Source organism: Euprymna scolopes, chromosome 17, assembly GCF_053919585.1.
Source record: "Euprymna scolopes isolate OS-2025 chromosome 17, ASM5391958v1, whole genome shotgun sequence".
NCBI lineage: Eukaryota > Metazoa > Mollusca > Cephalopoda > Sepiida > Sepiolidae > Euprymna > Euprymna scolopes.
This window is the reverse complement of record NC_136498.1, coordinates 75,001,260-75,018,759: the sequence shown is the minus strand read 5'-3', so window position 1 is coordinate 75,018,759 and position 17,500 is coordinate 75,001,260. Positions and strand designations below refer to the sequence as shown.

At 32.6% G+C, this 17,500-nt stretch overlaps 1 protein-coding gene across 3 annotated transcripts in view; it reads left to right on the top strand.

The window, feature by feature from the left end:
* Positions 1 to 17,500, top strand: part of LOC145296802 (coiled-coil domain-containing protein 83-like) — a 277,113-nt gene that overhangs the window by 141 nt on the left and 259,472 nt on the right. For all 3 annotated transcript variants that reach the window (XM_080142876.1, XM_080142877.1, XM_080142875.1), the window contains exon 1: positions 1 to 69. This exon is cut by the window's left edge. The gene's annotated coding sequence lies outside the window, so the exon portion shown is untranslated. The remainder of the gene's footprint in view (positions 70 to 17,500) is intronic.

Below are 17,500 nucleotides of genomic sequence, written 5' to 3'. Positions count from 1 at the left end.
TGTAATCTACGGCGTTAAACTTTTAATAAGCGATGTGAATATTGCAGTCTTTGGGATTCCGGCAAATTGGTGAGTAATCTGTCTACTTTATACTTACAAGTTGTATCACCTGGCGTTGTCCGGGAGTGTTTTTATTTTCATTTCGCTCTTTTTTTTTTTCTCATAACTATATCGTTTGTTTGTTTGTTTATTTGTTTGTTCAGCATAGTATTTATTTAATACGATTGTAGGCAATCTTGACAATGGTAGGTTGAATGTCGGAACATTGATAACATGGCTGAAAAGAAGGTGAGGTTACTTGGGAAATGAAAAATGCGACATCCGGATACATGAAACGACATTTCATTAAATAGGTGGCTCATGTTTATATAGGTGTCGCGTTTTATAAACATCGAAATATTAATTTAAATTGCCGCTTGATATATATCTGAGGGGGATAGTTCCATATGAGCATTTTTTGTTGTTGTTGTTGTTGTTTTTGTTTTTTAAGTTACGAATATTTAAATAGTTTCATTAAGAGATCCGTTTATTTGTTTAATACGAGTCTCTCTTCAAATATATATATATATATATATATATATATATATATATATATATATATATATATATATATATATATATAAACAGGGAATGACTCGATTTTTATAAAAGATTCTTAAGATGTTCTATGTTATTTTTAAATAAATTTTAATTCAAAAACATTACAAAAGTTATGACTTCTTTTTCTTATAAACCGCAACAACTATCAAAACCTAAGTAAACAATTAAAAGGTATTTCGTTTCATGTATTCGAATGTTGAATTTTTCATTTGCCAAGTGACGTCACCTTTTTCGGCCATATTATCATGTTTCAGCATTCAATGTACGAATCCAAAGATTGTTATGGATTTATAATGTTTTTTTTTTAATTATTATTATTATTATTATAATGCTATTTTAATCTATATTTATAAAATAAATGTTAATGGTTTCTCAAGCTTTCAATCTTTAAATACATAAAAATTTGTTAAAATTTTTAAAGTCAGTTTAAATGACTTTCTATTCAACAGTTTTAATGATTTCATTTATTTTTCAACCATTAACACATAAAAAAAAAAGTGTTGACTTGTTTATGAATAAACCGGACACGTCTACATTTTATATTTCTTTGCTTGCCAATTTTGGAATAATTCGATTCGGGGCAAGGGGAGGCAATCACTAAATTTACGGAACCTTTGCGAAAGAGTTAGGGATGTTAAGTTAAAGCAAATACATTAATACAATAACACGCCGAAATGATTTTTTTTTATAATGAACACGTTATTTATATAAACAAATGGGGGTGCTTGTCTACAATTGGGCCAATAATTTTTTTTTTCAAGTGAAGTGTTTATAAACCTTTATGATGTATGTACCTGTCACGGCACGAAGATGTCATATTCCAAAAAGCACGTAAATCGATCAAGTATCTTTTTTTATTTAAGAAAATCAAATATTATGACAGATTTTATCGGAGAAAAACTTGGCGCCATGTTTATTTTGAATGATACGCTGCTATATTGAATGAAAACACAGGGAGGGGGAGGGGAAAGAGAGAAAGAGAGAGAGAGAGAAACACGAGAAAGGTTCGCCGCTTGAATGTATACAGAGTTAATGTATATTATACTATGAAGTTGATGCTGAACGCATAATTTACCAAATAAGAACAAATTGAATATTTTTAGAGGTTTAAATAGTAGCGACCTTATTGCTTTTCTTACGTACCTCTACATGGCATCTTCTTGTAATATATTGCCCGGTCCTAAAATACGCTTGACTATAGTTTGATTCATGCAGATTTCATATTTATAACTACAGAGTCAATTCTCTATTGACTATTATATTGTACCTAATATATACTACTGATTTCAAAAGTTAAAAAAATCAGTTGGGTGCCATCAACTAGAATCGTAACCAAAACACTTAGCGGTCCAAACCCGTTCACTAATTGGAACAACTACATTGAGGACACCGTCAAGGCTGCTGCAAAGAAGGTGGGCTCCCTCTACTGTGTTAGAAAATTACTCACACCAAAACCAATTGTTACCATATTTGGGCTTGTACGTCTACCACTCGTCTCTCTTATACAGGGTCCAAAAAAGAGTCTCAAATCTAACAGGTCCCGCATTATTGGCCAAGATCCAACCTCTGTCTCATCGCCACAATGTTGCATATCTTTACAAATAATTTAATAGAATGTGCTCAAATGAACTCATAGAACGTGTGGCTCTTTGATATACATAGATACTCCCGACTGACTTGATTAGAAGCAAAATCCCACCCCTTTACTCCTGAGGTCTCTAGATGCTGGAAAGCGTTCTACTGTATTCGTTGCTACCCTCAGACTGCTAGACTTTGGAATTCCCTCCCTGTTTCTTGCTTCCCTGAATGCACTAAACCGCAGTAGTTTCATTTTAATCTTCAAGTCTAATGTAAGCAATTTCTTGTTGAGCCGACCATTTAAATAATCAAATTCTACCCAATCTGCACCATCAATGATTACTTAAATACCACCTAACATTCATTAACCCTTATCTTCGAGGGGCCTTCGGATCTTGATAAGTGGTAAAAAACCCCGACTGATAGATAAGGAAAGTATAAAATTAAACGACTTCTAGCTATGACTATGATGACTATAATTGAATTGCGCATGCGTATAACTAATAGAAATATGTCAGCAAGATGAAATGAATTTTTCCATTTCAACTTGCCTGTATCTTTCTATACGCGTTATTCGTTCATCCAAACAAAGATGGAACTCGTTATAAACGATTCTTGATGTATAATTATTGTTTACTGTTAATTTTAGTGTTATGTGAACAGTAGTTTAAGAGTTTATTTATTAGATATTTACATACACGCATGAAAAAAAAAATGGGCCAAGAGTGAAAGAAGGAAGAAATCGATTTTTCAATATTTTTCCATTAATTTTTATTAATTTTAACTGAAAATTTCTATTTTGAAGATCATTATCATTATAGCATATAATAATAACTGAAAAATTAATCCTAAATATGGTAAGACCGCATCTTGGTGAAGATATAAAAAACCGAATTACAGGATTTAGGCAGTCCAAAATGACTTACAAGCTATTTTTTTATATTTTAAGAAAAGAAAATGTGAAAGCATCTTTTTCTGCAGTGAAGCAAATTGGTCAAACGTTTGAAGTCGAACGCTTGGTAAAAGGGAAATCTCGATCTGGTCGCCCTAGAGTATCCACTTTGAAGGACGACCACGGGCTTAAATTAACTGTTTTGAAGGATCAAAAGAAAACTTATGTTGACCATAGCAAAGAATTCAAAACAGGGGTTGGAAATTCTCTTTCTAGATATACAATATGTAGAAGAATGAAAGAAATGGTATTTTCTTCTAAAAGGTGTGCAAAGAAGCCATTTTTATCTAAGAAGAACATCAATGATAGAAAGAGATTTTTCTCATGTTATGGCAAAAAAGATACAGACTGGTTCAGGAATGTTTTCTGGTTAGATGAATCAAGATTTCGACTTGTTAGTGATGCTCCCGATGCTCCCGAATGGTGCAATCGAAGAACTGGAGAAAAATTTTCGCCAAGTTGCATAAAAACGACAGTTAAATACGGAAATCGAGGGATAATGGTATGGGGAACTTTTACTGCAGCAGGAGTTGGGGAACATATTAGATGTGAGAAGCCAATCAATGCAAAGGAATACATTCGAATATTAGAAACAGGATTGTTACCAAGTATCCAGAATCTGGGAATATCTCAGAACATTATTTTTCAACATGATAATGCCCCTGCACACACTGTCACAGAAAAATGGTTTTCTGATAACTCAATTAATGCGATATTTTGGCCAGGTCAAAGCCCCGATGTAAACCCAATCGAGAATATTTGGTCCATAATATCTCGTGCATTGGCCAGAAGAACTTTTTTGAACAATGACAAACTGTGGGAAGCTGTGCAAAGCGAATGAAATAGCATCTTCTCTTTACAGTTTTCCACTTTGGTTGAGAGCATGTCTAAAAGGATTGATCTTTTAAAGAAATCAAAAGGGAATGCGATTCCATCCTAAGCATTTATTAAAGTAAATGTCTTGTTCTGTGTTATTAGTCTCATTTAAGTTTCCTTGTTCAATTGTTCTTTGTAGCTTTTAGTGCAATAAAATGTATAAATGTATTTGTCTGACCCATTTTTCTTTTTTTTTTTTTTTTTTTTTTTTTGCTCACGAGTGTACATCTACTGTTTTATTTATATAGATTTAAAGCAACTTTATTAGGTTGTCTGCGTAAATAAAGTAGAAGTGAAAGAGAAGGATGGCAAGAAAAGAATACGTCCATGAGTAGGACTGGTTATGTTGTAAAAAAAAAAAAAATAGGTTCCTGAAAATGCTCCTCTATGGAGAGTTAGACAATAGCACTGGAAGAGTGAGCGGGCAAAAACTGAAAAGGAAATGGTCATTGATATCCCAAACTGGTAGACACAAGCAAGTGAGCGAGGGAGTTGGCGCAATAGTCAATATAGAGGGAAGGTAGTGATTGAGAGAAGTCACAACCCAACAGAAACTGGCCCTGTCGGTGGGGCATTAGAATACGCCGACTGCCCCCCTGCAGAGGGTAAAAGTCCCTCAATGGGGGTCCTGGATATGACCTTAAACTATATCCAGTGGTGAGGCCCCAGCTTGTGGGCTTTGGCGAGTGTGGAGCCACCCTTTAATTACCATTGCTCCCAGGTCCACTCTGACCCGGAGTGGTAGTACCTGTTAGGGTCCCAACTATGGGTTAAATAGAAACCAACGTGAAAACAACAAATATATTCTATTAAAAAAAAATTTTCTTCAAAATCTTTGGATTCGGCATTAAATAACCCGAAAAGGGTTGATATGCCGTAAAACAAAAACAACCAACCAACCAACAGAAACACTTCTGAAGACACAATACCGGCTGCTACGCATGTGCTACACGCGGAGGGATTTTCCACACCAGGAGAGGAGAGTTTCGACATCAGCTAATAATGCACCAGGTCTTTGCGTAATAATCTTCGGACGACTGCGGTGAATGGAATGGACGTCCATGAGTATGAACGAGGAAAAAGGGTTAGAAGGTCCACGTGGTGTTTAATAAATGCCTCATCAGTAGGAAAGAGAGAAGAGTTCATATATGAAGGAAGGATAAATGTCCTGTTTGCAAGTAAGAGAAAAATAGTTCATATATGTAAATATGTTAACGTACACACGCGTGGAAGTCAGTCAATGTGTGTATGTAGGTATATGTGTTTCTGTTTCATATTTAGTTCCCATGTGTCGGCAGTTGCCCTGTTTGATTGATTTTGAATCTAAAAAATTACTTCAGATCTATTTCTGTACATTTTTTTGCACTTTTTATAAATATTTATGAATTATATATCTATACGATTAATTGCTAAGTAATAAATTTACTTTTCTTAACTGCAAGAAAGTGTACATAACATATAATAAATCTAAGGTGATTTTTAGATCAAATTAAAAATATGTTTTTTTTTATTTCGTAAAGTTTATAAAAGTACAATTTGAAAATTGATAAATTTAAAATCAAATCATATACTTTAATTTTTAAAGTGTATAAAACATTTTGTTTAGCCATTTTTTTTTTTTTTTTTTTTTTTTTTTTTGTAGAAATCATAGTTGAATCCGGGTGCTAAATGACTTGGGGTTGCGTCTCAAGAAAGGGGTCTATGGATCGGTCTGAGAAACGTGATGTTAGTCACGAATCGCGGGAAAAGGATAGAGGAAGTAAACAGCGTGTTAACCTTTTTTTATAATCTCTCATCATGCGCTCAGCTTGCATGAGAGACGCCCCCTAATTGGCAATGCAGAAACGAAGTCAAATGTTTGTACCAATCAGCTCCAATCTTAGAAATTAAACACAGATTCAAAATCTGTCACTGCTGTCTTGTCTGTCTATTTGTTGAGCATCATTCATGATGCCTTTTGTTGGCATTCGCTTTCCCGATATCTTTCTATTAAGAATTATTTCTAGAAGGATATTGAGAACTTACAGGAGCAACCACGTGAAGGTTGCCAACATCCCTGAGTGGATGTTTTTCTAACGACATGGAACTTGCCACACTTAGGTTGTCAGTTAACCACTGAGCCACCGTCATCTCCCCAATGCTGCTGTTGTGGTTATTTATAATCGCTGCTGCTGCTGCTGCTACAGGGTCACAAGTGAATGAAAATAAGCTTCAGAACTCATTCTATTTGTTTACATAAGAATGGTTTTATTAACTTGATATAAACTGGCATCAATTCTTTCCAAAACTTTAAGGTAGATTAACGAATATAATCCACTGATGACCTAGAAACTGTCACTATCAAAAGCCGTCGCACATTCGGCGCAATTTATGAGGTGTCGGGCTGTAGTTGACCCGGATGTGTTAACTAAACGATTTAGTTGACATAATTAAAATAAAATATTTTATTGATCTTTGATATTATTTTTTTTTTTAAATTAACGCACTAATACACAACAGAATTATATTATTTTTCTTGTTTCGAAATTTTAAAAATAACGGTTAGTAATTTTGATTATTTAAATTTTCCTCATCTTGATTGTTATTTGTGGCACAACTTTTAGGTTCGTGTGTAATCTTCGATTAAGGTTTTACGGAAATCGCTCCAGACAAGGTATGAAACCACTTAATGTAAATAGCTAAAGAAAAACATTCCAAATTAAAAAAAAACAGCTAACGATAAGTGTGGTTTGAATACATTATGACTTAAAAACAGTAATTCTTCTCCCTTTGTCAGCAACATTAATCACCGAATGTGAAGACTAAATCACAAAGGGAAACGACAGTTACGAAGGTGCCGAAAGTAAACCTAAGATTCATTTTATACTATTCTAAAATATTCGGTATTTCTGTTAGATGTTCCGTGTGAATTCTTGAGTTTGGGAGAAACATTCATAAGTTCTTCAACATGCACATTGAAAAATGGCCATGGGTTACATCGGCCGAAACGTGGTGAACGTAATAATTACAAATATGAGAAAGATTTAATTTAAACTGAATCTAAAAATTACTTTACATTTATTTTATCTTCTGTACATTTTGTTGCATTATTTTTTTTAAATAAATATTTCGTCAAAAATTATATATCTATATCATTAATTGATAAATGAGAGATAACGTTACTTTTTTAAGCTGCAACATATACGTATATAACAACATATACGTATATAACAACATATACGTATATAACATAAAATAAATCCAAGGTTATTTTTAGATCCAATTAAAAAAAAAAAATTATATTTACTTCGTAAAGTTTATAAAACTACAATTTGAAAATTGATCAATTTAAAAACAAATCGTGTACCTTAATGTTTAAAGTGTATAAAAACATCTTGTTTAACCATTTTCATGTCTTGCAAGAAATTCTTTTCTGCCTTTGAAATACATAAGTCAACATTCGAGAATAAGAGCTTAAAATGACAGAAAATATAATTTTGAAATGCACATTAATATGATTATTTAAAAGTATCGGGTTGGATTTAATATTTTCATGATGTGCTACGTGCAATCACTTCCTATATCAACGTTCTAACATGGCACTTTGTTTATGGATCTATTCGGTTGTTACCGCCTTGTTTGTTTTGCCTTCAGATTTTTAAACAAGCACTTCAAAAACCAACATGTACAGACATATGTTCTTCTTAAGTTAAGAATAACTTGAGGATGTCTTCTGTAGTTTGACATGTGTCCTTGCATATTTATGAAGAGATCTGCCCAGCAGTCAGTCAATCGGTCTGTCACGCTTTATTTAGAAGCAGCATTTTTAATAGTCTGCCGCTCTTAACTTCGAAATATCATTTTAAGCACTAAGGACGCAAATTGAATGGACGTATATTCATAAGGTCCCCTCTTCAATTAAAACAGTGTTTACAATTAATATCAAATGTTGAGCCAACTCGAAAATAGTTATGTTTATCTGTGTCGCATATGTGTGGGAGTATGTGTGCGGTGTGCGCCTGGTGTCTATGTGTGCGTTATGTGTGTATATGTGGTGTGGTGTGGTGCAGTGTAGTGTGTGTAGTATGTGATGTGTATTTGTTTGCGTATCTTTATCGATGCGGTGCATGTGACGTGTATATGTGAGTGTATGTTTGTGTGACGTGCATGTGTGTGTGATTATGCATGAGATTATGTATGCGTGATGTGCGTGTGGTGCATGATGTGCGTATATGTGTGCAGTGTGTATGTATGGTAGTATATATGTGTAGTGGATATATGTGCTATATGTGTTGTGTAGCGTGATGGAAATGGTATATTGTGTGATATATTTCTGTTTAATTCAAATGCTACGTCATTTCTCGCAATCAGAAAATGAGTCAAGGTCAATGTTGCTATCTCTCTCTCTCTCTCTCTATATATATATATATATATATATATATATATATTATATATATATTATATATATATTATATATATTATATATATTATATATATAATATTATATATACATATATTATATATTATATATATATTATATATTATATATATATATTATATATATATTATATATTATATATATATTATATATATATATTATATATATAATATATATTATATATATTATATATATATTATATATATTATATATATATTATATATATTATATATATATTACATATATATATATATTATGTATATATTATATATATTATATATATCATATATATATAATATACATATATATAATATATAATATATATATAATATATATAATATATATAATATATATATAATATATATAATATATATATGATATATATAATATATATAATATATGTAATATATAATATATATAATATATTATATATATAATATATATATAATATATATAGATATAATATATATTATATATAAATATATATATATAAATATATATATATATATATATATATATATATATATATATATATATATATATATCAGTATATTCTAGCTTTTCAACCTGCTGGGACTTGTTCATGGCATTATTTTTTCTCAGATTTCTTTTTGAATAAATTACTCACAGAAGAGACAATGTTACATCCATGTCCAATATACAAATTAAAGTCATTATTTTGTTATCAGTAGCTTTCTACGTACAAAATTAATATTTGATTCTGAATTGTCAGTTTTGGGGAGGATCGTTGTAGTATGTTGTTAAGAAAAATAAAATTTCATTAGATGAAATTATTTCCATAAAATAATTTGACCGAGTCGGAATTATTTTATGCAGATGCCATCTTGAAAAACTATGACGTAATTCTTTATTCGTCAATAAAGTGTTTGTTTACCTTTGTTTAGAACAAAAAATATTTTATTAAAAACCGACAACGCTGTCAAGTGCACACATAGTTGACAATAAACCATTATTCATAAGAATCAGCATCTTATGGTTTTCTGGCCTATTCCATTCTGTTTTATTACTATTAGTTTCCCCGGTTCTTTTAAGTGTGTACACTCACAGAAAGAGCCACGTGAAGGTTGCCAACAACAAAATTCAGCTTGTGTCATCTCCCTATTACTGCTGTTTTAGTATTATTAAACCGGACTAATGTTCAGAAGAGATGGAGAAAATAAAATACTTCATTTGCGTCATCTATGATTATAAAATGCAGCGTGCCATGGATAAATGATGGTATGAGTTATTATTAGATGAGGATAGTGTTCGCAAAAGATGGAGAAAACTTCTAGATCATTTTGGGCCACTAATACCTAGCAAACATACTACACATTTTACCATTCATATTACATTGCATTGCCATATGCTAAGAAGATTAACACTTCCTCCACGCGTTCGCATGTATATAAATGGTCAAAAAACAATATTTTTCTATGTATGAAAATTTCATTGGCGTGCATATGAAATTCTAGCACTGTTCAAAAATTACATCAAATACCAACGCTATATTGATAAAAAGGACTAACATTCCATTCACATGCACACAAATTACTAAAAGTACACTTTCGCATACGTAGATGACCAACATTGCGTTTGTATACAATTTGAGACTAGCAGTTCATTTGCGTAAACGAACACTGCATTTACATATACATCAAATCTAAAGACACATGAATTGCTAAGACATTATTCGGATACATATAAATGGCCAGCATTACATTCAATTACACTGGCAATCTAGCACTTTATTCGCGTAGATATCAAAGTTTACACAGATTTTTGCCTGTTGTTTTGAAATAATATATACTAAGGCATATATTATTTAAAAATTAAAAAAAAAAAAAACAAGCAAAAATCTGTATAAACTTTGATGTTCACGCGAATAAAGTGTTAGATTTCTTAACCTTTGGGCTAGGAGCAATTCTTATATAGAAATCGCTCCAGACAAGGTTGGAAGCCACTTATTGTAAGGAGCTAATCAAAAACTAATGATGATTATTTCAAAGATGCCTATCAGTCTAAGGTTTGAAAAGACTAAAGTTATATGTAAGAGGAAAATAGTCAGGAGAAAGAAAGTTCCACAGTCTGAAGTTCTTGAAAGGAAACTACTGGAATAAGAAGCTGTATTAAAATTAGGAATCAAAACAGCGAATCAACGTGGACCACTAGATCAACGAGTCAAAGGGGCTGGAACAAAGGAAGTAGGGAATATACCAGACAATTCTGAAAAACACATGCCATAAGAGTATTTATCAAAAAAATTCTGACATCACTTCTGCGGGAGACATGTTTGTAAGATGAAAGGCTGGAAACAATGAAATTACATCCCTGCATCCCTGCTCCCTGCATCTTATCAAAATCCCTAAAATCAGACAAAGATTCGCGAACCAAAATATGACAACAGTACTCCATACATGGTTATATAGTAGATTTTTAAATAAATAATAGCCTCTGGCGTGAGAAAGTGTTTAGAGCGAGAGAGAGAGAGAGAGAGAGAGAGAAAGAGAGAGAGAGGGAGAGAGAGAGAGAGAGAGAGAGAAATGATTTATGAGAAGCAGGAAGAGCAGTAGAACTCCAAGAAAAGTTTGATGAAAAAGTAAGACAGACAAGTTTCCGCATAAATTCATCCTCAAGAGTCGAACCAACCATGAGAATCTCAGAAAGAAAAGAGACACGCCTACGATTGAAAGACACGATCCGGGTCTTAATAGGATTGAAGGAAAGAGCCATTTTGGAGTGTGGTATCTGTTAAGATACTACTCTTAATCTTTTTTTTTTTTTTTTTTTTTTTTGTCAATAAGGAAGAAATCCTTCTAAATTGAGACAACATTTTTTTCCAATCCAGAGTGTCAATTTGGGGAACGATAAATTTCCCTCACATTTAGACCGAGATTAAGTCTTATTCTGCCTTCGTGGGTGGGTGGGTGGGTGGGGTCAGGTCAATAGTTATAAGCATTAGTATTCACATACAAAAGGTCGGGACTGCATTCACAGGCACATTAAAGACTATAAACGCATAGAGAAACGCATAACGAGTCCTAAACTGTGAGTAGCTGTTACACATACGCTTACGATTGATTTTCTCTGTCAAATTGACACAAGTAGAACATCCGAACTAATTAAAATAAATAAAAAATAAGATCAACATTTACAAAGTAACAGGAAAGCATAACATAAAAAATTGACTGCCGTTGCCTGACAATAAATCACCGCGAGCGTTTATTCCTAATGCGTAAGCTTCCCCTATCGCCACTGGTTCACTTCGGGGCTGTTTTTTTATTATTACCTCTATTAGCGGCTTAAAATAAAATAAAAGTAGATATAAAAGCCACAGCCGGAAAGAGTAAAACCTTGAACAATAGCACGTGAAAGGGAATGTTAAATCATTGACAGTTTAATTCAAGGTTATGACATTCTCGTGTGTACGAAGTATGTTTAAATATAACGCGGTTAGGTACACTATGTGTTGTGTATGATGATAACTTGGTTATTGCTGCATAGTTCAAATGGCCCTGTGATCTGGTTTGATACTGTTTCATAATATTTTTTTTTAGAAAAGCAAAGGAAATAGTTTATATAGAGATAAATTGATCATCGGATGGTATCTGCGGCCACCATTTTTATTCTTGTTCATCCATGTATGGTCGCATACACAACATGTCCACAATCTAACCGTCCATGTATTATATCAAGGCCGAATATTAAATAATTCACTCCATAAACTCCAACTCATACTCTATTCAATACGAATCACTAATTCACTTGCTTGAACCAGAAACAAAACCATATAAGAGAGACAATGACACCTTTTTACGGTCCATAGACTTATTGGTATTATATTTCCCCGGCTAGGATCTCATAAAACCGTACTTTTAGACAAGTGACATTAGAAGATCCCTAATTATCCCTTTTGGAAAGAGAATATTGCTCGAGCCCCAAATTACAAAAGTTTTTTCGTCACTCGATGATATGCGGGACACTGGTCATCTCATTAGTAGAATATATTATATAAATTGGCTTCACACTCACCGGGCTATAACACCTTAGATTTTTACCTGTTGCATCATGTCAAGAACAATGAATATCAAGACAATCTGCAAACTATTCCTGAACTGGAAATAGACGTTGCAGCCAAAATCAGCCTTATCCAGGTGTGTTTGCAATACAAAAGTGCACATTTGCAATATATCAATGTGTGACAAAGGCTCTTGAATATCCATGACTGAGAACTGGTGGACAAGTCACGAATAGATTAAAGCTTGTTTGTGCCAAATATGATTGAATTGCAGGAAATATTGTGAATATTATTTACAGTTCCATAAGTGAATGGCATTTAATTTCGCTCACCGTATATAAAGGTAAACAATAAGGTTGAAACTTGCAATGGTGTAATTTATAACTTGCACTTACTTGTAGTACTTATAGCGGATATCATCCTGGTCGGATTGATCTGGTTACGGAAAAGGAAACCAGATTGACGCATGGCTACAAGAATGTGCGTAGGGGACATTACAAAAAAGTGCGTAGGTAACATCCCAGAAGAGGCGTTCCGGTTTAAGGATGACTGGCAGGAGATAAACAAAATTTTGCCTTCAGTCAATTCATGTTTGCGAATTAAAAATTTCTCGCCACTTTAGCTCGAATAAGAAAGATATATCATTTATTTAACATACATGGATTCGTCATCTTTCTTTTAAGCAGAGCAATACTATCGTACAATATGGCTGGCGTTACAGAATTTATTTCAATTTCAAATAAAAACGTTCATTTTGTTTTGAAATTTTAGTTTCGTATTCCATTTTAGTGTCTATTAAAAATAAATATATAATATAATAAATTATATAACTAGCAGAACCCGTGGAAATTCCACAGTAGATGGAAATTTTTAAAGCAAATTACAAATAAAATGAATAAAACAGAATAAAACAAATAGCGACAAATTTAAAACTATTTTTAGTAAATTCTTTTTTAACCTTTTAAAGCGAAATAGAATTTTTTTTTAATTACATTTTTTTCAATAAAATTCAATACACAACACGTTGTTTTGTTTTTGTGTTTCTCCTGAATAATTTTAATATAAATTGCAAAGGAATAGATGTCAATTCACTTGCACATGTTATTTTAATTTTTTTAAAAATTATAATAAAAATAGAGTCTCCTTCTAGCATGACATTTTTTTATTATAAAATAATATAACCAATTTAAAACCGTAAACAGACAGCCATCATTTTCTTTTTTGTTTTTTTTTTCTTTTAATAGTTTTAATGATTTTAAATGATAAAAAGCGACTATAAAGGGAGGTAATTCGTTTCTCATTAATTAATGTTTGCAATGATGATAGCTTTTTTTTTTTTGTGTGTGTGTGTGTGTGTGTGTGTGACACCGGACGTCGGACAAGTAATTTAGATTATATAAATAATAAATATATATAATACATAATTATATTTGTAGTCATCGACATACAGTCCTGTTTCGTTGTATCACAACTCATCAGTGCCGCTAGACTAGCATCTCTCCCAAGCCAAGGATTGAACCTAGAACCGTCGTGTTGACAGTCGGCAGTTCTCCCGCTCGACCATTGAATCGACGCCCGTAAATAACTCGTCGGAATGACTATTTAAATAGACACCCGCCACCACTTTTATAGTGCTCAAATCGCCTGTTCGTAAACAAACAACGAGCTTCACATTTTCAGCCAATTCAGTAGCGGGTGAGAGTATTTACGACAGTGCTCTACCCAATATTAATACGATTAATATATAATTATATAAATCAATAATACTAGCAGTTCGCTCGGTGTTTCCCGGTCGTAAAATACGCATAAATATTATATTTTAATTCGTACAAAAAACTTAGACATGTACATGCGAGTATTATGTTTTTTCGAAACCGTTCACTTTTTGTAAGTAAAAAAAATACTCAAGCTGAGATCGAAACCAAAACCTAAAAACAGTGAGTCAAGTCGATAACTATTAGATCAGCGCGACACGTGTATTCCAACTACTTATTCTTAATATAAGTAATCTGTAGTGTGAACTATTCACGCATGCGCATTCGTTAAACAGCAAACAAATAAAAGTCCAATGACTCCAACGTAACGATTTTTCAATTTTGATCTCTTTAGCAGCCATTTTTCCCTGAATGTGAACCGATTAAAAGGTTCCCACATGTCTGAATATCCTATATACCAAAAATCCGTTGAGTATATACGTTGAGAAGTGTCCTCACACACACACACACACACACACACACAAATTTTAACTTTTATAAATATATAGATGATTAGAATATGTACCTAGCGTACCGTAGGTATTAAATGTAATGTTTAATTCCTATTTAAAAAATGAAGTAAAACAATGCAAAAGAACTGAGACACGTGCATGCGAGTATTGTTTTTCTTTCTTTTTGTAAGCAGTTCATTCCTTGTGAGTAAACAAACACGCGAACTGAGATCGAAACCAATACGTAAAGAAAGTAAGTTAAGTACGATAACCATTAGACCAGCCTGCCACAATCTTTCAAACTTGAAACAGTTGACAAACAGGAAACAATTCGATGACCCCCCAAGTACAAATTTTCCAGTTTTGACCCTTTTTCCGGATGAAAACAGATTAAAAAATTTCCACGTGTTTGAATACCCGTATATACTAAATTTCAAGTTTGTATATCAAACATTTGTTGAGTATATAGGTTGAGAAGTGACCTCACGCATTCTCACTTATATATATATATATACATATATATATATATACATGTATATACATATATATACGTATATATATACGTATATATATATACATATATATATATATATATATATATATATATATATATATATATATATACATACTAGCTGTACTCTGCCACGCGTTGCTGTGGCTCAAGTTGGCGCAATGGAAAAAGTTCCAAAATGAGAAAAAGCATGTTTCTTAGAGGTTTAATCTTCCATTTTGCATGGGTACACAGTTTTTGTTGTTCCATTTTCTTAGCTGATATAGAGAATTTCTGGTTTGGTAACTCTTGAATACGTAACATAAATTGTCCATGTGAAAAAACAAAGCTTGGATTGGTTTATATTTCACAACATGATAATTAGTACACCAAATTTCAGTTGCAATACATGCGATGGCATCCCTGGCAAATATAGCTGTTGGATAATTAACCACTTTATCTGCTTTCACAACAGTGTCGATGGATTTGTATTTGACTACCTTACTTGGAATTTTACATTGAATAATAGCGTTAAGTTCATGGGCGTCTTTGTATTGACCTGCAAGAATAGCTCATTCACTCAGTCAAGTGGAATTCTTATAATTTGAATATCTGCAAAAACCTTTTAAACTAACTGTTCTTTTGATGAAATAAAATTACAGAAATTACAGAAGTTAAAAGTAAAAGAATTTTGCCCTTAACTCTGATCAGCTGGCACTTTTTCGTACCCAATTTCCCACAAGTGATGCAAAAATTTTTGTGCGGATCGAACAGTCTACAACTGTACATGCATATTTTGAGTTAATTTTAATGTCTTCACATGGAACAAAAAAGTAGAGTATTTGAGGCAAGCATTTATTTCATCTGCTGATGTTGATTGAAGAATAACAGGTAACATTTGTCTGAAATCTTCTGCAAGCAATATTACTGCATTCCCAAATGGTCTGACATTGCCACGCAAATCTTGCAAGGATCGACCAAGAGCCTGAAGTGATTTTTTGCGTACCATTGTGCATTCATCCTAAACAATAAGTTTGCATTTCTGCAATATTTTCCCCATATTGGATATTTTGGAGATGTCGAACATGAGATTTTTTTAAAATTGAATGTTTTAAAGTAGAATAAATAATTCTTCTACTTGGCAGCAAGGTCACAGGTATTCCTCATGCAGCAAGGACTAAGGCTATGTCATTTTGTTACCAAATGGCTGCCAAAATCAATTTAATTAGAAAGGTTTAACCAGTTACTTCTGGTGCTGTTCAAGGTAGCAGTAATTTCCAAATAACTTCTATTCTCACAGTCAGTAAATTAGGTGACTAAAATAGGATTTATCCATGTTTTGACAATGCCTTATTCACTGTAATTAATTTAGGAGACTAGAATAGGATGAGGGATTAGAGATGGACAGATAGAGAGGAAGATATATAGATAGAAAAGAGACAGTGAGATGAAAATAAAGAAAGAGAAGGAGATAGAGAGATAAAGGGATTGATAGATAAACAGAGAGAGGGGGAGAGTTAGAAACAGAGAGGGATGAGACAGAGGAAAGGAGAGAGATAGAGGGAGTTAGAGAGAGAAAGGGGCTCAAAAAGAGATGGATAGGGTTATATAGAGAGAAAGATACATTGAGAGAGGGAAAGGGAGAGATGGATAGAGAGAGATATTAAGAGAGGAAGAGAGAGGGTGAGCTACACTTCACCGTTTTTTCCTCGTTCAGTAGAGAAGAAATCTTTCGAGACTGAGGCAATTTTAATTTTTTGTTACTATCCAGAGTAACCCTTTTTTTTGGGGGGGGGCTAGATTTTCCACGCATTAGAAACCGACCGGGTTATCTGTACTTTCACCTAAAAAATTAATAAAAGAAAAAGATTTTGTACAATTTGAATTTAACATGAAAATACTATTTTAAAAAATAGCATGATAACATAAATGCATAAGTGCCACTTTATGTACTCCGTGGGTGTTGAGTTCCATGGCGACCAGCATAATTATTTAATGGTCGCTCCCTTAGACCCCCCAGTCAAGGCTAATGCATGCGCACGTAACATTTTTTTATTTATTGAGGTTGGCTTAGTAACTAAACGATTTATTGATAATTTCGTAACTCTTAAACGCATGCCGGAAGATTTAAATTGGTTCATTATTGTTGTAATGAAAAAAAAAAGTTTCATTCAACAAAAAACCAAAAACACATATTAATGATAAATGATTTATTATTCTATTCATTGAAATTTAATAATTTTTAGATAAAAAAAGTAAAAAAAAGTTCATAAAAAATAGTTGCTTATGTGCGCATGTAAAAATGTTTGTAAAAGTGAGAAATTATTTTAATCATTTAAAAAACTTGTCTTATTTTTTTGTTT